General features: G+C 47.5%; 1 protein-coding gene across 6 annotated transcripts in view; it reads left to right on the top strand.

The window, feature by feature from the left end:
* Window positions 1-2041: 2041 nt before the first annotated feature.
* Window positions 2042-21764, top strand: part of SLC23A2 (solute carrier family 23 member 2) — a 152145-nt gene continuing 132422 nt past the window's right edge. For 3 of the 6 annotated variants that reach the window (XM_055266227.2, XM_055266229.2, XM_063633499.1), the window contains exon 1: window positions 2073-2172. The gene's annotated coding sequence lies outside the window, so the exon portion shown is untranslated. Of the gene's footprint in view, window positions 2173-21764 lie in introns of all 6 variants that reach the window. The other 3 variants (XM_055266224.2, XM_055266223.2, XM_063633498.1) reach the window with 3 other exon arrangements.

Genomic DNA, 21764 nt, shown 5'->3' with positions numbered 1-21764 from the left:
ACTTCCCTTCCCTTCTAATCAGGAGACTCCACATTCCTTGCTAAGCAAACACATCGTATTAAAAAAAAAAAAGTTTGGCTGGAATACGCTCTATGCTCTCACTGGTGTAGAATGATGGTTACGGGGCAATGCCTGAGTTTTTCTCTGGGTGCTGGTCACAGCATTTTTGTTGTTGTTTTTTTGTTTGTTTTGTTTTTGAGACGGAGTCTCGCTCTGTCGCCCAGGCTGGAGTGCGGTGGCGCGATGTCGGCTCACTGCAAGCTCCACCTCCCGGGTTCACGCCATTCTCCTGCCTCAGCCTCCCAAGTAGCTGGGACTACAGGCGCCCGCCACCACGCCCGGCTAATTCTTTTGTATTTTTAGTAGAGACAGGGTTTCACCGTGTTAGCCAGGATGGTGTCAATCTCCTGACCTCGTGATCCGCCTGCCTCGGTCTCCCAAAGTGCTGGGATTACAGGCTTGAGCCACCGCGCCCGGCCGCATCTTTGTTTTTTATTTTCTCCATCTTCAATGGGGATCAAAACATTCGACATTCCAGTGTATGTTGAATTTTGCAATCCAACACTTTCTTTTCCCTACTTACTGAATCCCAGTAGGTGTTGTGAACTTCAAATATCTGAGACAGGTCTCAGTCAATTTAGAAGGTTCATTTTGCCAAGGTTAAGGATGCGCGCCCGTGACTCATAAAACCAAGCTTAGCTGGACCTGGTGGTGTGTTCCTGTCATCCCAGCTTTAGGGGGCCAAGGTTGGGGGATCCCTTGAGCCTGGAAGGTTGATGCTGCAGCCTTGATTGTGCCATTGCACTCCAGCCTGGGTGACAGAGTGAGACCTTGTCTCTAAAAAATTAAATATAAGCAAATAAAAATGCAGTTATTAGATAAATGGGAAGACACATTATTGTCAAGACACAGACCACACTTGCCTATTTCATAAAATTCCTTTAGTTGCTGCTCCCCCAACTGCATTGGTATGTGTGATGTCACTTTCTAAAACTGTGTAAAACACATAAATAATTGTGATTATAAAATCAATTTCTCCATGTGAGGTCAGACACCGTCTACAATTCTGTTTCTCAAGAGTTGCCCGGGAACTAGTACATTATCATTCAATTAGTAAAACAACCATGACAATGGTTTCAAGATGGAAGATGTTAAGAAACTACTAATTATTAGAACATTTAAAAAAATGTATTCAGATTTCAGCAGTGGCTCAGTACGTGTGGTCCCCAGACCAGTAGCATCAGCATCACCTGGGAATTTGCCAGAAATGCAGATTCTGGAGCCTCACGCCAGACCTCCAGCCTTAGCAGCTCTGGGGGTGGGGCCCAGCCATCTGCATCTTAATGAAGTCCTCAAAGTGAGGCTGCCCAGCTCTAAGACCGAGGGCCAGGGATTTACACTTGGCCTTTCTGCTTAGCGGTCCAAGAACCTCACCCGGGGGCATCACCTGGGGACAATTTAGAAGTGCAGACTTTCGGGCTGCACCCCAGAGCCACTGAATGTGAACCTGCCCCTAGCCTAACACGACTCCCAGGGAATTCAAGTCTGAAAAGCCTTGGTCTGTATTACCATCTCTGCATGAGGTAAGGAGGACTTCTTCTCCAGTTAAGTTAAAAAACGTGGCTACCTAAGTGGAGAAGCAGTGAAATTGTTTTAAAACATCCAACCCACTGAGCCCAATGCACCACAAACTGCCTGATTATCATGCTCGAGCAATGACAGGGCTCGGTGGCAGGGGGGGTAAAAAGGGGGGACCCGGACCAGGACACTCAGGGACCAGCGCTCTGCTTGCCAGGTGGGTCCCCAGGAGCAGGTGTGACTGGTGGGAAGGGTCGCGAAGGGGGGAGATCTTTCTGCACAGGGGAGGGAAATGAAAGGAACGGGAAGGGGACGGCTGGGTGCGAGGCCCGGGTTGTTCCAGGGAGCGCTGCCGGGTGCCAGGGGGCAGCCCCTCCCCGGGGAGAGGCCCGAGGGCAGGGGTCGGGGGCGGGGAGGGAGGTGGGCCCCAGACCGGCGCGGGGGCGGGCGGCTCCGCTGCACCCCGCCCCCGGCCCGCCCCTCCGCGGCGCCATTTTGCAGGCGGCTGTCGCGGGGACAGGAGGCGGCGGCAGCAGCAGGCACTGCGGCGCCGAGGCGCGGCGGCAGGACGGGAACCACGCGAGCTGCAGCCAGGTGAGAGCCGGGCCGCCGCGCCCCCTGCCCGGCCTGCGGGCCGCACCTGCCGGCGGGGCCGCGAGGTGACCGCCGCGCCCACGAGGCCGGCCTGGCACGGCCCCCGCGCGCTGTCACCCACCGGCCCCGCGGCGCGGCCTGCGCGCCCCCACCCCGACCCGTCTCCCAGGAACCCGCGCCCGCCGGCCACCCTGGCCCCGGGGCCCAAGATGCCTGGCGGCCCTCAGCTCCTGCCTCTGCCGGCCGGGCCGGGCCGGGCCCCCGGGGTACCCACCCCTGCCCGCCGCGGGAGCCACAGCGCGCTCGGGCCCTCAGGCCGCGCAGCGGGGAGGCAAACGGGGCGCCCCCAGAGCCCCACTGGCTGCCGCCGCCTCTTCCCGGGCTCTGCGCCCGCGCGTCCTGGGGTCGCTTCCCTCGCCCCTCCCCAGGTGGTGCACACGGGCATCGTCTCGCCTCCTGGAATTCAGGGGCATCAGGAGGGGCGGCAAGAGGGTGCCTTTTACATTCTTGCTTTCTTGCCTTCTACAAAGACTGCGCGAAGTAATTTTAGAAGCAGCTGCTCCGACCCCGGGGCCTTTCTGGCCTGTTCCCCGGGGGTCGCGAGTCCCCCTCCTTGCCACCTTTCGGGGGAAAAAAAATGACATTTCGAGTGTGACTACTTTAAGGCGCAGGATTTTCTCCTTCGTTTGGTCCTAGATGCCCCCCCTTGGATGGGTGGCTGATAGGATGTCGGCCTGCTGGCTGGGGGTTTAAGCGTGACTGATGGGAAATTATCGATTGTCAGGGCAAAGGGTAAATGAGGGCAACTGCAGGTGGAAGAAAGTCACCCATAAGGGCTTTCTGGGTCTGCAGCGTTTGTAGTAGGTGCTACTTCTATTCTTGCAGTGCTGGGAGACGGGCGGGGGGAGATGCAGTCCCTGCTGACAACTGGGTCATCTGCGCGCAGAGAAGGCCCCGGGATGTGCGAGGACATGGGACCGGGAGTCCGGAGGCAGTCTGGTTTGAGCTGTCACTAATTGGCCATGTGACCTCCCTCAGCCGGCTTCGTCCTCTCTGAAGCAAAAGGCTGGAATTGGGGTGGCTGGAGCATTTTTATTTTATGTTTTTGTATTTGAATGCTGTTGGGTTTGGGCCTCACCATTTCTGGTTGTCTACACCTGCCTTTTTCACCGTTGCAGGTGACGTTGCCTGCCTCCCCCGAAGGTGTTTGAACCTGGTGAGATTTATAAAGGGCCCTTTCAGCCCCCAAAATCAGAATTCTGTGCTGGGTTATGGTTGGTTCTATCAGGGTCACTTATGAACGTATTACTACTGTTCTCTTTTCATTCATCCCCAATTTAATAGCTTTTGGGCACCAGTGGGTGTGCCCAGTGTAAGCTCTCATGGCACACCTGCTAGTTAAAGGGAGGCAGCAGGTGTGTCCAGCCTGTTCCATGTGACATCCTGAGCATGAGGTATCTGCTTTCTAGGCTATTTCCTTTGCCAAAATGGCAACCAGCTTCTTTCTTTTAATACCAAGGGATTTCTCTTTTGGTTTCTTTGCTTAGAGTGGAGGGTGATTTTTTAAGACAGTAGGTATTTCAGGAACTTTTTATGTTGACAGTTTTTTTAGATGGTTGTCTGGCAGTTGTATTCTCTGACTGTGGCACGGTCAATTAAGTCAATTAAGTTTAAACATCTGTTGACATGTTTAAAAAATGCCTATTGAAGTACCTGGGCCGGATGTTGTGGTTCACACCTGTAATCCCAGCACTTTGGGAGGCTGAGGTGGGAGGATTGTTTGAGGCCAGGAGTTCAAGACCAGCCTAGGCAACATAGCAAGACTCCTGTTTCTATAAAAAAAAAAAAAATAGCTGAGTGTGGCGGCCAGCTTAAAAAAAACCAGTACCTGGCTAGAAAAATGTAGATGGTTTTGCTAGGTTTCATGCCATACTATCTATCTCATTGATGGAGCAAACTCTAGTCTATGTAGCATTGCAGAAGTGAGTCATATATCCCGAGGCAGGCAAGCACATGTAGCCACCCATTGAGTAGTCTGTCCATCTGTGTCTGCCCATCCATACATCCACTTGGTGATCAGGTTCTGTTGAACAGATCATTGTTGACTAAACTGTGTCTTTTGCCCTCGCAGAGCCTAGGGTCTAGTTTGTGGGGTGTTTGAATCCCGAATTGGCTATTGTTGTCCTCTTCAGTGTCTCTAAAGACAAACCAGGGATCTTTTTGGAGACCTATTTTCTGGTACCACTGGTAGCTTGAGGAATTTTCCCATTTTGATTAAGGTAATTAAAAGCAGTAGGCCGGGACTGGGCATGGTGGCTCATGCCTGTAATCCCAGCACTTTTGAGAGGATGAGGCGGGCAGGTCGCTTGAACTCAGGAGTTCGAGACCAGCCTGGCCACCATGGTGAAACCTCGTCTCTACTAAAAGTACAAAAATTAGCCGGGCATGGTGCCGCATGCCTGTATTTCCGGCTACGCAGGAGGCTGAGCCAGGAGAATCGCTTGAACCTGGGAGGTGGAGTTTGCAGTGAGTCGAGATCGTGCCACTGTACTCCAGCCTGGGTGACAGAGTGAGACTGTCTCCTAAAAAAAAAAAAAAAAAGGTCAACAGTAATAATTTGAAATTATATGGTGCTTTGTACATGTAAATTGAAACTTTTTAAAAACGTATTTATATTTAATCCTCTTAGGCTTTTTAAATTTAAACATCTTACAGTCCTTCTTGACGTGTTTCCTGGCCTTGCCCATAAAACTCTCACACACCAGTCTGTTGGTTCCCAGTGCCCAGTAACCTCATTAGTTCATTTTCATGTCCTGCTATTCCTCCAGTTGTTCTCTGGGCTTGCTTTTATTCTTTCTGTAGGGAACCATCCTCCTCCAGGTTAAGCTGTGCGTTGCAGCCTCTAGGTTGAAACGAGCCCTTTGTGCGCTATGCTGTTCTTCCCATTTTCTCTCTGGCTTTGCTATTTTGAACCTGTTATTTTGTCACAGGTTCTAGGTTCTTGGCTGTCCTGTAATTGAGGTCTGCTTTCAGCTTGCACCTTTCATAGGCCTTTCATACATTTATTACATTTGAATGCCTGATCTGTGCTGGGTAATATTCTTGGTGCTCGGGATGCTGCAGGGAGATTCCCAGCCCACATGGAGCCCACACTGTAGGGAGGTGGACAATGAGAGCTGGCGCTGTGAAGAGGAATCTGACAAGGCTCGGGGGATTAAGTGTGGGGATGGGAGTTGATATTTTTGGAAGAGTAGACAGGGAGGAAGGTATATTAGTCTGCTAACACTGCCATAACAAAAATAGCACAGTGTGGGTGGCTTAAACAACGGAAATTTATTTCTTATAATTCTGGAGTCTGGGAAGTTCAAGGTCAAGGTTCTGGCCTCTTTAGTTTCTGGTGAGGGCTTTCTTCCTGGCTTGTAGGTGGCCATCCTCTTGATGAGTCCTCACATGGCCTTTTCTCGGTGTCATTTATCTTTCTGTTCAAGCACTGTTGGTCACGCCTGTAATCCCAGCACTTTGGGAGGCTGAGGCAGGAGGATCACTTGAGACCAGTCTAGGCAACATGGTAAGACTCTGTCTCTACAAAAAAAAAAAAATAAAATAAAAAATAAAAAATTCACTGGACGTGGTGGTAGTGCCTGTAGTCCCAGCTACTCAGGAGGCTGAGGTGGGAGGATTGCTTGAGCCCAAGAGGTTGAGGCTGCAGTGAGCCATGATTGTGCCACTGCACACCAGCCTGGGTGACAAAGCTACTTTGTTTAAAAAAAATAAAGTTTTCCTATTGGATCAGAGCCCCATCCTTAAGAACTCTTTTAAACTCGGTTACCTCCTAAAGGCTCTATCTCTAAATACAGCCACATTGTGGGGGTAGGGCTTCAACACAATGAATTCTTTCGATGGTGGTGGGGGATACAGTTGAATTCATAGCAGAGGGGTTGAGTCATCTTTGACTAAAGATGTGAAGGGAGTGAGGCATGTGTAGATCTGGGAGAAAGATCTTCTGAGGGGAGGAAACAGCAGATGCAAAGGCCCTGAGGCAGGAGGAGGGGAGAATTTGGTCTTGAGGTCAGAGAAACCATGGGGGTCAGATCATGTAAGGCCATGCGGACCGCTGTAAGGCTGGTAGATTTTACCTTGAGGGTGGTAGAAGCCACTGGAGGGTTTTGGAGTAAAGAAGGGAGGTGGACTGATCTAGCTTTTAGCAAGCACATTCTAGGCATTGCTGTGTGAGACAGACTGAAGGCAGGACAGCAAGGAGACCAGCCAGACGGCTAGTGCAGGGCTGAGGGGAGACTAGTGGGATTTCAAGGTGAGGTTGAGATTTGCTGATGAACCAGAAAGAAAACTGAGGAGGACTCCAAGGTTCTGGTCTTAGCACCTAGAAAGAAAGTGGCCATTAACTGAGATGCTGGAGGAGCTGGTTTAGGCCATGTTAAGTTGTGATGCCAACCCAGCATACCCAAATGCAGCAGAAAAGCAAGGGTGTAGATTTTTGGGGGAGGTCATCCTCAATGGAAATATAAATCTTGGGAGCTTCTCATTGTCCTTTGTCCCAATTTTCGACTTTGACCTCAGGTGACCTCAGCCAAGTCCATGACCTCAGATCTAGGCGTCTCTAAGGCCCTCTATGGAAATTCCATCCTTAAAGGAGAGTGGTTTTCTCTGGTCAGTGATCAGGAAAATCTTCACTCATGAGTGTTTTTTTTTTTTTTTTTTTTTTGAGACGGAATCTTGCTCTGTCGCCTGGGCTGGAGTGCAGTTGTGTGATCTCGGCTCACTGCAACTTCTGCCTCCCGGGTTCAAGCGATTCTCCTGCCTCAGCCTCCCAAGTAGCTGGGATTATGGGTGCATACCACTGTACCTGGCTAATTTTTGTATTTTTAGTAGAGATGGAGTTTCACCATGTTGGCCAGGCTGGTCTTGAACTCCTGACCTCATGATCCGCCCACCTCGGCCTCCCAAAGTGCTGGGATTACAGGCGTGAGCCACCGCGCCTGGCCCACTCATGAGTTTTGCCCACTCATGAGTTTTGCTCAAAGCAGCTGATGGCTCAGGCTTCCTTCCCAAAGGCATCATCTCATTGAGCACCTGGTGGAGGTCATCCATCTATGTGTGTAACTCTTACAGAGTTGAATCCCTCTATCTTCTAAGTTGAATGGAAGTGCAGTTTGATAAGGTGCACTTCTCTGTTGGACCCTCCCCAGGCAATAGAAGGGACCCTAGAAAGACAAGAGAGCCCCACGTGATAGGGCCAAGGAAACAGTAATGGTGCCCATAGGTATCGATTATGTATTGGGCACTTGAGGTTATTATTGCTAGTCCTAGCAACTGGCAGGCAAGGTGGCTTCTGGTCCTCCTTCATTTATTGATGAAGTCTTGGGTAACTTCTGTAAGTTAATTCCTGAGTCTTGAATTCTGTTCCATTAAACACTGTAGAACACTATTCCCACTCTCATCTGAAACTCAGGGTTTCTAAGTTCTCGTTAGTATAGAAGAGGGCAGAGGAGCCAGTGTCAGTTGAGTGCCAGGGAGCTCTGCCCAGCACTCCTATGTTCTTTCACGTGGATCAGTCTCTGCAGCCCTGTGGGCTGGGCATTAACGCTTTTCATCCTACAGCTGAGGATGCTGAGGTGTGGCAGGAGGGCAGCTCCTTGCCTAGGGTCTTAGCGCTGCCAGGTAGAGTCAGGATTTGACCCTAGGCCGGTCAGTTGCCAAGCTCGAAGTTAGACTCTAATCATGCTGTGTTCCAGGATGACTTTTGGGGACTTGGGATAGAAAGTAGGGTTAGGCTACAGAAGGTGGGAATGAAATTCCAGATCGAGGGATCAGTGTGAGCAAAGGGTGGAGCGGGAGAGGCATGTGACTGGGAGAGGGTAACTGAGTTAGGATAGTTGGAAGGATGCTGAGGATGTGATGGGGGTCAGGTGGAGAGGTCCTTTGATACCGTATTATGGGACTTGAATCTTTGTCTGGAAAGACACGGGGAGATTCCCAGAAGGGGAGTGACTTGTTCAGATGTGCATTTTAGAAAATTTTGGGGTGGAGTAAAGGGTGCACTGAGAGGAGGCTGAGGCTGAATGGGAGCAGGACCGTCTCCTCTCCTCCTGCCTTGTTTGCCTGTGGTTCATTCCTGGCTACAGTGTTTGCCTTTATGCACCCTAGCTTGGATTCTTTCTGTCAATACCCTTGTTTGTTCCTGTAGGAATCTTCTACCCACCACCTCAACGCTCACACATTTTTTTCCCCCACTGGCTTTCCTTTGTTCAAGTGACTATATACATACCCCCAGCTCCATTTAATTAAATTTGAATAAGCTTTTTCATTCTGGACCATCATTTCATCTCAGAGTTCTTGGCTTTGTGACTCTGAGGGTCTTCTCCACCCTGCTTCAGACCAAAAGCACTGCTGTGTCCTCAGTCTTCACGGAGGAAACACAATTTCTTTCTTTCTCCATTCCCTTCCCTTCCCTCCCCTCCCCTCCCCTCCCCTCCCCTCCCCTCCCCTCCGTCCCTCCCTCCTTCCTTCCTTCCTTCTTTCCTTCCTTCCTTCCTCCCTCCCTCCCTCCCTTCCTTCCTTTTCTTTCTTTCGAGTTTTGCTCTTGTTGCCCAGGCTACAGTGCAATGGTGCGATCTTGGCTCACTGCAACCTCCACCTCCTGGGTTCAAGTGATTCTCCTGCCTCAGCCTCCTGAGTAGTTGGGATTACGGTCACCGCAACCGCGCCTGGCTAATTTTTGTATTTTCTTTTTTTTTTTTTTTTTTTTGGGGACGGAATCTTGCTCTGTCGCCCAGGCTGGAGTGCAGTGGCACGATATCGGCTCACTGAAACCTCCGCCTCGTGGGTTCAAGCGATTCTTCTGCCTCAGCCTCCTGAGTTGCTACGCCTGGCTAATTTTCATATTTTTAGTAGAGACGGGGTTTCACCATATTGTTCAGGCTGGTCTCGAACTCCTGACCTCGTGATCCACCTGCCTCAGCCTCCCAAAGTGCTGAGATTACAGGTGTGAGCCACCGCACCTGGCCAACACAATTTCTTAGACATTCTACTTTAGATGGGATTTCAGCCTCAAATTTGGTTTGGCTTTATTGACTCCCCTCCAGGGCTGGCTAAAATAATTTCCTGTCTCCAAAGGCAAATCACCTAGCTGGGGGCTAACTACAACACTTTCCTTGTCAAACATGGCTCTCATTCTGAAGATCTAGGGTGGGCCCCGAAAATGTGCATTTCTCACAAGTTCTCGGGTGACAGGGATGTTGCTGGTGGAGGCATCGCCAGCATCTGGTTTTGTAAATAAGGTTTAATTGCAACACAGCCAAGCTCACTCAAGAGACCATGTAACTCTGGCCCTTTATAGACCCTTTATAGAAATATTTGGTGATCCTGCTTCACAGTAAGGTATATGTGGTCAGTGCTGAGAATTTTCTGTTGAATTCATGTATCTATGTTTTTTGAGACAGGGTCTCACTCTGTCACCCAGGCTGGAGTGTAGTGGTGAGATCTCTGCTCACTTGCAGCTTCTGCCTCCCAGGCTCAAGAGATCCTCCCACTTCAGCCTCTTGAGTAGCTGGGACTACAGGCGTGCACCACTACACCCAACTAATTGTATTTTTTTGTAGAGACAGGTTTCACTATGTTTTTAGAGATGGGGGTCTCCTGTGTTGGCCAGGATGGTCTCGAACTCCTGAAGTTCTGGGATTACAGCCGTGAGCCACTGTTCCCAGGCCAAGTTCGTATATTTCTTATCAAGAGCTTTTTTGATATTTATATTTATAGACATTGCTTCACAAAGTTTTCCACAGATGCATGATATGGGGGAATGTATGCATATTTAAAAGTGTTTGGAATATAACAAGCATGACACTTCTTTTAAGTCTCTTCTGTTTTATCTAAAATTAATGTGAATTTCTCATTCTGTTTCAGAAACATCAGTGCTTGTTTTAATATAAAACATTTTTCTTCCATATTCTTTGAGTAAAGTTGGTGCTACTAGATACGTTGTTTTTGATCTTGACCTGCTTGAGAAACACGTACAGGTTGAGTATCCCTTCTCTGTAGTGCTTATGACTAGAAAGTGTTTTGGATTTTGGGTTTCTTTTTTTCTTTTTTTTTTTTTTGGATTTTGGCGTATTTGCACTATACTTACCAGTTGGACATTCCTAATTTGTTAATCTGAAATTCAGAATGCTTCAGTAAGCGTTTTCTTTTCTTTTTTTTTTTTTTTTGAGACGGAGTCTCGCTTTGTCGCCCACGCTGGAGTGCAGTGGTGCGCCCAGGCTGGAGTGTAGTGGCGCGATCTCAGCTCACTGCAAGCTCCACCTCCCAGGTTCACGCCATTCTGTTGCCTCAGCCTCCCTAGGAGCTGGGACTGCAGGCGCCCGCTACCACGCCCGGCTAATTTTTTTTTTTTGTATTTTTAGTAGAAACGGGGTTTCACTGTGTTAGCCAGGATGGTCTCTATCTCCTGACCTTGTGATCCACCTGCCTCGGCCTCCCAAAGTGCTGGGATTACAGGCGTGAGCCACCGCGCCTGGTCGAGCATTTTCTTTTGAGTGTCTTGTTGGCACTCAGAAAGTACTGAATTTTGGAGCCTTTCAAATTTTGGATTTTTGAATTAGGAATACTCAACCTGTGTTAAGATTTGCATTTTTTTTGTTCTACTTTGCAAATATTTTTTTCTATGCCTTGAATTTAAGTCTGTCGGTCAAGCGCGGTGGCTCATGCCTGTAATCTCAGCACTTTGGGAGGCAGAGGTGGGCGGATCACCTGAGGTCAGGAGTTCTAGACCAGCCTGACCAACATGGAGAAACCCCGTCTCTACTAAAAATACAAAATTAGCCAGGCATGGTAGTGCATGCCTGTAATCCCAGCTACTCGGGAGGCTGAGGGAGGAGAATCACTTGAACCTGGGAGATGGAGGTTGCAGTGAGCCAAGATTGCCTCATTACACTCCAGCCTGGGCAACAAGAGCGAAACTCCATCTCCAAAAAAAAAAAAAAAAAAAATCTGTCAATCTTTTTTTATTTCCCATGGCTTCGTTATCCCAAGATTTTATAGGTATTCACTCATGTTTTCTCTTAGTTCTTTAAAAAAAAAAATGGCTATAATTAGTCTGATATTTGTTTTGGAGTATGGTATGAAGTAAGGATTATTTGTCCCCTCTAGTTTATATTTTTTGGGTACTACTTATTAATTCATCCTTATTAACTTAAAAAATAACACCTTAATCATATGCTGAATCCTTGGATCTGTTGTTTTAGTCAGTTTATCTGTTCTTTTGCCATGACCTTACTATTTTAGTCATTATAATCACTTTATAGTAGGCTTTATTATCTGGTAGTGCATATGCTCAGTTTTTACTTCAGTGTTTTTCAATTTAGGGTTTCAAAATACTCCCTCCACCTCGAGATGGAGTCGCGAGGCTTGAGTGCAATGACGCGATCTCGGCTCACTGCAACCTCTGCCTCCCAGGTTCAAGCGATTTTCCTGCCTCAGCCTCCCGAGTAGCTGGGATTACAGGCATGTGCCACCATGCCTGGCTAATTTTTGTATTCTTAGTAGAGACAGAGTTTCACCATGTTGGCCAGGCTGTCAAAATACTGTTAATGGGAAATTTCATTAAATGCATAAGTTAATTTGGGGAGACTTGTCATCTTTATAATATTGACTTGTTCTGTGTATGAACAGAACAAGTCAGTGTCTCTAGATTTTTCCTAATATATGGTCTACAGATTACTTTTGTGTGTGTGTGTGTGTGAAACGGAGTCTCTCTCTGTCGCCCAGGCTGGAGTGCACTGGTGTGATCTCAGCTCACTGCAACTTCCACCTCCTGGATTCAAGCAATACTCCTGCCTCAGCCTCCTGAGTAGCTGGGATTACAGGTGTGCACCACTACACCCAGCTAATTTTTGTATTTTTAGTAGAGACGGGGTTTCACTGTGTTGGCCAGGATGGTCTCTATCTCCTGACCTTGTGATCCACCTGCCTCGGCCTCCCAAAGTGCTGGGATTACAGGCATGAGCCACCATGCCCGGCTGATTACTTATTCTTTATTTTAAAGTATTTGCTGGACTGGACATGTGACTTATGCCTGTAATCCCACTACTTTGGGAAGCCGACATGGGAAGATTGCTTGAGGTCAGGAGGTTAAGACCAGTTTGGGCAACATAGTGAGACCCCATGTCTGCAAAAATTTTTAAAGTAGCCAGGTGTGGTGGTGTGCATACCTGTGGTCCCACTGACTAGGGATGCTGATGTGGGAAGAGAACTCAAGCCCAGGGGTTCAAGGCTGCAGTGAGTTGTGATGGTGCCACTGCACTCCAGCCTGGGGAATAGAGGGAGACACCCTGCTCAAAAACAAAGAAAATATTTGGTATTTAGAATGCGATTATCTCCCCTCACACCTCCTTCCCACCCACTATTACTAACTGGTGTAGAGCAGGTATAAAGCAAGTATACTGCTTGCAGTTTGTATGTTGTTTTTTTTTTTTTTTTTTTTTTTTGAGACGGAGTTTTGCTCTTGTTGCCCAGGCTGGCGTCAGTGGTGCGATCTCAGCTCACTGCAACCTCCTTCTCCCAGGTGATTCTCTTGCCTCAGCCTCCCAAGTAGAATTACAGGCCTGTTCCACCACGCCCGGCCACTTTTGTGTTTTTAGTAGAGACAAGGTTTCACCATGTTGGTCAGGCTGGTCTTGAACTCTTGACCTGTAGTGATCCACCTGCCTTGGCCTCCCACAGTGCTGGGAATTACAGGCGTGAGCCACTGTGCCCAGCCTTGTTTTTATAATAAGAGATGGAGGCCAGGGGCAGTGGCTCACGCCTGTAATCCCAGCACTTTGGGAGGCCAAGGTGGGTGGATCACCTGAGGCCAGGAGTTCAAGACCAGCCTGGCCAACATGGTGAAACCCCCTCTCTATTAAAAAAAAAAAAAAAAAATTAGCTGGGTGTGGTGGTGCATGCCTGTAGTCCCTGCTACTCGGGAGGCTGAGGCATGAGAATCAATTGAACCCAGGAAACGGAGGTTGCAGTGAGTCGAGATTGCACCACTGCATTTCAGCCCGGGCCACCGAGTGAGACTCTGTCTCAAAAAAAATAAAAAATAAAAAATAAGATAGAGATGGAATCTTGCTGTGTTGCCCAGGCTGGTCTCCAGCTCCCGGCCTCAAGTAATCCTCTGCCTTGGCCTCCCAAAGTGCTGGGATTACAGGGATGAGCCAGTGCACCTGGCCAGTCTGTGTGTTTTATAACCTGTATTAGTCAGGGTAGGTAATGCTAGTTAAAATCTGTGGCCTGACAAAGAAAACATTTATTTCTTGCTCACACTTTTTTAGATGGTTCTTTTCTAAGTGGTGACTTGGGGACCTAGGCTCCTTCCATTTTTGTCACAACTGACAAGAAGATGTGACCTTAAGTTTGCCATGTAATTTTGTGCATGGAAGTTTTTTTCATGGGCCAAGCTTGGAAGTAGTAGTATTTCTTCCGCGGTCTGTTGGCTCTATTTTAGGTGCAAGGGGGCTGGGAAGTGGAGTCCTTTGGTGTGTCCGTGAGGAAAATGTAATAGCACTGTGTCTGCTATACTACTTAACCAAACTCTGTTGTTCTTATTTTTCCGTAGATTCTCTTGAGTTTCTTAGGTAATCATAATACACGTTGAGCATTTCTAATCCCCAAATCTAAAATTGGAAACTTTTGAGCACTGACAGGATGCCACAAGTGGAAAATTCCGCACCTGACCTCATGTCATGGGTTGCAGTCAAAACTTTATTTCATATGCAAATTTTTTTTTTTTTTTTTTTTTTTTAAGGGATCTTGCTCTGTCACTCAGGCTGGAGTGCAGTGGCAAGATCATGGCTCACTGCAGCCTTGATCTCCTAGGCTCAAGCGATCTTCCTGCTTTGGCCTTCCAAAGTGCCAGGATTACAGGTGTGAGCCATTGCGTCTGGCCATTATACACAAAATTATTTAAAATATTGAGTAGAATTACCTTCAGGCTATGTGTCAAAGGCATATATGAAACATAAATGAATTTTGTGTTTAGACTTCGGTCCCATTCTCAAGATATCTCGTTATATATATATGCAAATATTCCAAAATCAGAAAAGATACAAAATTTGAAACACTTCTGGTCCCAAGCATTTTATACAAGGAATACTTAACTTGTAGCTGCAAATGATCATTTTGTCTTTTTTTTTTTTTCCTCCTTCCTATAGTTAGCTATTTCTTTTTCTTTTGTTTTTTTTTGAGACGGGGTCTCGCTCTGTCGCCCAGGCTGGAGTGCAGTGGCGATCTCGGCTCACTGCAAGCTCTGTCTCCCAGGTTCAAGCAATTCTCCTGCCTCAGCCTCCTGAGTAGTTGGGACTACAGGTGCCCGCCACCATGCCCGGCTAATTTTTGTATTTTTAGTAGAGATGGGGTTTCACCACATTGGCCAGGCTGGTCTCGAACTCCCTCCTGACCTTGTGATCCACCCGCCTCGGCCTCCCAAAGTGCTGGGATTACAGGCTTGAGCCACTGCGCCCAGCCTAGTTAGCGATTTATTTTCCTTTTTCTTTTCCTTTTCCTTTTCCCTTTCCCTTTCCCTTTCCTTGACAGAGTCTCACTCTTGCTGCCCAGCTGGAGTGCAATGGCGCGATCTTGGCTCACTGCAACTTCCACTTCCGGGTTCAAGTGATTCTCCTGCCTCAGCCTCCCTAGTAGCTGGGATTACAGGTGCCTGCACACCTGGCTAATTTTTTTTTTTTTTTTTTTGAGACGGAGTCTCTCTCTATCGCTAGGCTGGAGTGCAGGGGCGCGATCTCGGCTCACCACAACCTCCACCTTCTGGGTTCAAGCGATTCTCCTGCCTCAGCCTCCCGAGTAGCCGGGACTACAGGTGTGTGCCACCATGCCCGGCAAATTTGTGTATTTCTAGTAGAGACAGCGATTCACTATGTTGGCCAGGCTGGTCTCAAACTCTTGACCTCATGATCCGCCTGCCTCATCCCCCCAAAGTGCTGGGATTACAGGTGTGAGCCACTGCGTCCAGCCAATTTTTATATTTTTAATAGAGACAGGGTTTCTTACCATGTTGGCCAGGCTGATCTTGAACTCTTGACCTCAGGTGATTGGCCCCCCTCGGTTTCCCAAAGTGCTGGGATTACAGGCGTGAGCCACCACACACGGTCAGCTACTTTTTGTTTTGTTTTGTTTTTGAGATGGAGTTTTGCTCTTGTTGCCCAAGCTGGAGTACAGTGATGTGATCTTGGCTCACTGCAACCTCTGCCTCCCGGGTTCAAGCAATTCTCCTGCCTCAGCCTCCTGAGTAGCGGGGATTACAGGCACCCACCACCACGCCTGGCTAATTTTTTTTTGTATATTTTTAGTAGAGACAGGGTTTCGCCATGTTGGCCAGGCTTGTTTTGAACTCCTGACCTTGAGTGATCTGTCTGCCTTGGCCTCCCAAAGTGTTGAGATTACAGGCGTGAGCCATCACGCATGGCCAACTGTTTTTTTTTTTTTTTTTAAACGCATTGTAGAGTACTTGCAGAATAGGTTTAACTGTCATAGTTCTTATTTTCAATTTTTACTCAAATGCAATATTGTAAATAGTCTTTAGTGGTATTCAAGAAGTGTCCTAATTACAGATTACAGTCTCATATGTAGTTTTTTTTTTTTTTTTTTTTTTTTTGAGATGGAGTCCTGCTCTGTCGCCCAGGCTGGAGTGCAGTGGCGTGATCGGCTTACTGCAAGCTCCGCCTCCAGGGTTCAGGCCATTCTCCTGCCTCAGCCTCCCGAGTAGCTGGGACTACAGGCGCCTGCCACCATGCCCGGCTAATTTTTTATATTTTTAGTAGAGACGGGGTTTCACTGTGTTGGCCAGGATGGTCTCAATCTCCTGACCTCGTGATCTGCCCACCTCGGCCTCCCAAAGTGCTGAGATTATAGGCGTGAGCCACCGCGCCCGGCCACGTAGTGTTTTTTTTAGCGAACAAAGCCCAGCATCTTGACATTGACCCTGCAATCCTCACAGATATTCTTGGTAGTCTCTCCCTGATAGTGATAATTCTCTAAATTTTTGTTTCCCTGCTGATTTGAAGATGACCTCAGATTTCTTGCTGCGAGGAGTTTCATGAGTGATCGTTCTTCAGGTTTGTCCCCAGGGCTTCTGTTTTAGCCCAGGCTGTTGGATTGTGCAGCTGCTCACATCTTCTGTGTCAGAGATCCTGACCTGCAGTCCTTGAAAATGTTGTCTCCCTCAGAGAAGTTTGATGGGTTCTTGTTCCTCTTCCTTTATTCTTTCATCCACTCAAAGATAAACTGAATACGTTAGCAATATCGATTTTGCTCCTTCTTTCTTTCCTGCAGTTGACCCTTGGCTTCTGTTTGAGTTCTTTTTGCACTTGCTTCTGGACCCGTAGTATGAGTTTGGGGCCTGCATGTCTACGCTGCCCACCTGCAGCCCTGCAGTCCCCATTTCCAGTGATGGTACACCCTTCCCTGCGGAGCTCCCCGTGTGATCTACAGTAGACTTCACCAGAAGGGGCCTGAATTTAGTGGGAGTAGGAAGCTCCTCTGAACCCTGAGAGGTGGATGGAGGAGGGAAGCTTATTACTTGACTTACCAAAGTAGATAACCAGGGTAAAATTTACTTTTTCTGGTGTTTAGTTCCATTGCTTACAATGATGCTTTAAAGTGACTTCAGCTTTTTTTTTGATTTCTCTTTTTGACTCTGAGATCTCACACTTATTGTTTTATTTCTTGAATACGGTCAACTGCTAAAATATATTTTCCAGACTTTTTGTTTTGACTGACCCACTTCTCTCTATTTATATTCATCTGTGTGTGTGTGTGTGTGTGTGTGTGTGTGTGTCTCAGACAAAAGTTTCAAGGCCAGGCGTGGTGACTCATGCCTGTAATCCCAGCACTTTGGGAGGCTGAGGTGGATTGATCACTTGAGGCCAGGAGTTCGAGACCAGTTTGGCCAACATGGTGAAACCCTATCTCTACTAAAAATACAAAAATTAGTTGGACGTGGTGGCAGGCAGCTGTAATCCCAGCTACTCAGGAGGCTGAGGCAGGAGAATTGCTTGAACCCAGGAGGCGGAGGTTGCAGTGAGCCGAGATCGCACCACTGCACTCCAGCCTGGGCAACAGAGGGAGAGTCCATCTCAAAAAAAAGAAAAAGTTTCATGGCTGGTCATAGTGGCTCATGTCTGTAATCCTAGCACTTTGGGAGGCCGAGGTGGGTGGATTGTCTGAGCCCAGGAGTTCGAGACCAACCTGGGCAACATGGCGAAACCTCGTCTCTACTAAAAATACAAAAAATTAGCTGGGCATGGTGGTGCACTCCTGTAATCCCAGCTACTCGGGAGGTCGAGGCATGAGAATCACTTGAACCCGGGAGGCGGAGGTTGTAGTGAGCCGAGATAGTGCCACTGCACTCCAGCTTGGGCAAAAAAATAAAAAGGTTTCATACCACACCACATAACCTTCGTTTTTTCTTTTTGTGGCAAAAGGGGTCTCTCTGTGTCACCCAGGCTAGTCTGGAACTCCTGGGCTCAAACCATCCTTCTGCCCCTGCCTCTGCTGGGATTATAGGCGTGAGCCACTGCATCCAGCCAGATAACCTTTTAGGCCGTGTACTCTGAAATTTTCTATGCTGATTTCATGATAAAAATTTTGGTTACGATGCCCTAAATTGATATAGACCTTTAAGTAAGGCCTTTGATTTAGAAAGGTTAATTATTCATACTATCCTATGGAAAAGAAACCAGACGAGATTCTGTGGGCATGGCGGGAGAGGGACTCCCTACATCCAGAATAACACATAAGGAAGCTTCATTGAGATAATTTACATAAAATTCAGTTATTTAAAGGATATGCTTCAGTAGTTGGTAGCATGTTCACTGAGTTTCATAACCACTACCATCTGGCTGTCATTAGTGGTTACTCTCCCTTCTCCCCTTTTCACCCAGCCCCTGGCAACACTAATCCACAGTCTGTTTCTATAGATGTGCTCTTCTGGACATATAAATGGCATCATACAATATGTGGTTTTGGCCAGGGACGGTGGCTCACGCCTGTAATCCCAGCACTTTGGGAAGCCAAGGTGGGCGGATCACCTGAGCTCAGGAGTTCAAGACCAGCCTGACCAACATGGTGAAACCCTGTATCTAATAGAATACAAAAATTAGCTGGGCATGGTGGCGCGCACCTGTAGTCCCAGTTACTAGGCAGGCTGAGGTGGGGGTATTGCTTGAACCCGAGTGGTGGAGGTTGCAGTGAGCCGAGATCATGCTACTGCACTCCAGCCTGGGCAACAGAGCAAGACCCTATCTCAAAAAAAAAAAAAATGTGGTTTTTTGTGATAGGCTTTTTCACTTAGCATAATATTTTCAAGGTTTATCCATGTTACAGCATGTGTCAGTATTTCCACTTTATTGCTGAATAATCCATTGTATGGATATACCACATTTTGTTTATCCATTAATTAGTTGATGGACATTTGGGTTATTTTCACATTTGGCTGTTATAAATAATGCTGTTATGAACATTTGAATACAAGTTTTTGTGTGATCATCTTTTTACTTTTGTTGGTAGATACATAGAAGTGGAATTACTGGATCATATGGTAATTCCGTGTTTAACATTTTTTTTTTTTTTGAGACACAGTCTTGCTCTGTCACCAGGCTGGAATGCAGTGGCACCATCTCAGCTCACTGTAACCTCCGCCTCCCGGGATCAAGCGATTCTCCTGCCTCAGCCTCCCAAGTAGCCGGAACTACAGGCATGCGCCACCATGCCCAGCTAATTTTTGTATTTTTAGTAGAGACAGGGTTTCACCATGTTGGCCAGGATGGTCTCGATCTCTTGACCTCATGATCCGCCTGCGTTGGCCTCCCAAAGTGCTGGGATTACAGGCGTGAGCCACCGTGCCCAGCCGATTCTATGCTTAACATTTTGAGGAGCTGCCAAACCATTTTACAAAGTAGGTTCTTCAGAATTATATGAGAGTTCCAATTTCTCTGTGTCCTTGCTGACAACTGTTACTGCTGCTTTTTTTGATTATAGCCATCCTAATGGGTATGCAGTGGTTTTGGTTTGCATTTCCCTAGTGACTGATGATGTTGAACACCTTTTCATGTACTTGTTGGCCATTTGTATGCTATCTTTGCAGAGATGTCTATTCAAATTCTTGGCTCATTTTTTTGTTTATATTTGAGACCGGGTCTTTTTTTTTTTTTTTTTGAGACAGAGTCTTGCTCTGTCACCCAGTCTGGAGTGCAGTGGCACAATCTTGGCTCACTGCAAGCTCCACCTGCCAGGTTCACGCCATTCTCCTGCCTCAGCCTCCCGAGTAGGTGGGACTACAGGTGCCCACCACCACGCCCGGCTAATTTTTTGTATTTTTAGTAGAGATGGGGTTTCACCGTGTTAGCCAGGGTGGTCTCGATCTCCTGACCTCGTGATCTGCCCGCCTCGGCCTCCCAAAGTGCTGGGATTACAGGCGTGAGCTACCACACCCGGCCAAGACTGGGTCTTGCTATGTTGCCCAGTCTGGAGTGCAGTGGCTTGTTAATAAGAGTGATCATAGCTCACTGCAGCCTCAGATTCCAAGAGATCCTCCTGCCTTAGGCTCCTGAGTAGCTGAACTAGAGGCATGTGCTGGGTCATCCAGCTTTCTTTGCCCATTTAATTAGGTTACTTGTCTTTATATTGTTGAGTTGTAAGAGTCCTTAATATATTCTGCAGGAGTCCTTTATCTGGTATGTAATTTGCAAATATTTTTTCCTCATTCTGTAAGATTCTTTTTCACTTTCTTGCTGTGTCTTTTTTTTTTTTTTTTTTTTTGAGACACAGTTTCACTCTTGTTGCCCAGGCTGGAGTGCAGTGGCGTGATCTTGGCTCACTGCAACCTCCGCCTCCCGGGTTCAAGCAATTCTCCTGCCTCAGCCTCCCAAATAGCAGGGATTGCAGGCATGCGTCACCACGCCTGGCTAATTTTGTATTTTTAGTAGAGATGGGGTTTCTCCATGTTGGTCAGGCTGGTCTCGAACTCCTGACCTCAGGTGATCTGCCCACCTTGGCCTCCCAAAGTGCTGGGATTACAGGCATGAGCCACCGAACCTGGCCTTGATTGTGTCTTTTTTTTTTTTTTTTTGAGACGGAGTCTTGCTCTGTCACCCAGGCTGGAGTGCAGTGGCGCGGTCTTGGCTCACTGCAAACTCCGCCGCCCGGGTTCATGCCATTCTCCTGCCTCCCGCCCGGAGTTCATGCCATTCTCCTGCCTCAGCCTCCCGCGTAGCTGGGACTACAGGCACCCGCCACCACGCCCGGGTAATTTTTTGTATTTTTATTAGAGACGAGGTTTCACCGTGTTAGCCAGGATGGTCTTATCTCCTGACCTTGTGATCTGCCCGCCTTGGCCTCCCAAAGTGCTTGGATTACAGGCGTGAGCCACCGTGCCCAGCCTGCTTGTGTCTTTTGCAGTTAAGAAAGTTTTAATTTTTGTTAAAGTCTCTATGTGTCTGTTTTTCTTTCCTTGCTTGTGATTTTGGTGTCGTATCTTAGAAACCACTGCCTAACCCAAGGTCATAAAGATTTACCCCCTCTCAGTTTTCTTCTAAGAATTTTGTAGTTTTAGCTCTTAAAGTTGGGTCTCTGATTCATTTTAATGTTTGAGGTAGGAGTCCACCTTCATTGTTTTACATGTGGACTTTTTATTTTTTTTGAGACGGAGTTTCACTCTTGTTACCCAGGCTGGAGTGCAATGGCGCGATTTTGACTCACTACAACCTCTGCCTCCTGGGTTCAAGCGATTCTCCTGCCTCAGCCTCCTGAGTAGCTGGGATTACAGGCGTGTGCTACCATGCCCGGCTAATTTTGTATTTTTAGTAGAGACAGGGTTTCTCCATGTTGATCAGGTTGGTCTCGAATTCCCGACCTCAGGTGATCTGCCTGCCTTGGCCTCCCAAAGTGCTGGGATTACAGGCGTGAGCCACCGTGCCTGGCCACACATTTGGACTTTTGGTTGTCTCATCACCATTTGTTTAAAGGATGACTCTACCCCCCATTACATTGTCCTGATGCCCTTTTTTGAAAATCACATGTTTAGGTTTATTTCTGGATTCTCAATTGTATTCTGTTTATCTATATGGCTCCCCTTATCCTAGTACCTTTGTATGTACTTATACCACACTGTCTTAATTAGTATAGCTTCATATTACTTTTGAAATGGGGTAGTGGGAGTCCTCCAATTTTGTTGTTTTTCAAGATTGTTTTGACTATTCCGGGTCCTGTGTATTTCCATAAGAATTTCAGGATCGGCTTGTCAATTTTTGCCAAAAAGGCAGATGGGATTTTGAGAGTGAGTGCATTGAATCTGAAGATCAGTTTGGGTAGTATTGCCAAGAATTACATATTTTTAACTGAAAAATTTCTTGAGACAATGTTTATCTGCATAAGGAGCAGTACATTATGATAATTTCTTCCAGCCTAGTCTAGTCTACTTCATTCCATTTTTTCAAATTAAGAAATTGCCATCGGCCGGACACGGCGGCTCACGCCTGTAATCCCAACGCTTTGGGAGGCTGAGGTGGGCGGATCACGAGGTC

The sequence above is a fragment of the Symphalangus syndactylus genome, chromosome 24, assembly GCF_028878055.3.
Source record: "Symphalangus syndactylus isolate Jambi chromosome 24, NHGRI_mSymSyn1-v2.1_pri, whole genome shotgun sequence".
NCBI lineage: Eukaryota > Metazoa > Chordata > Mammalia > Primates > Hylobatidae > Symphalangus > Symphalangus syndactylus.
Note: the sequence above shows the minus strand (reverse complement) of the source record. Positions and strands in the feature narration are given on the sequence as shown.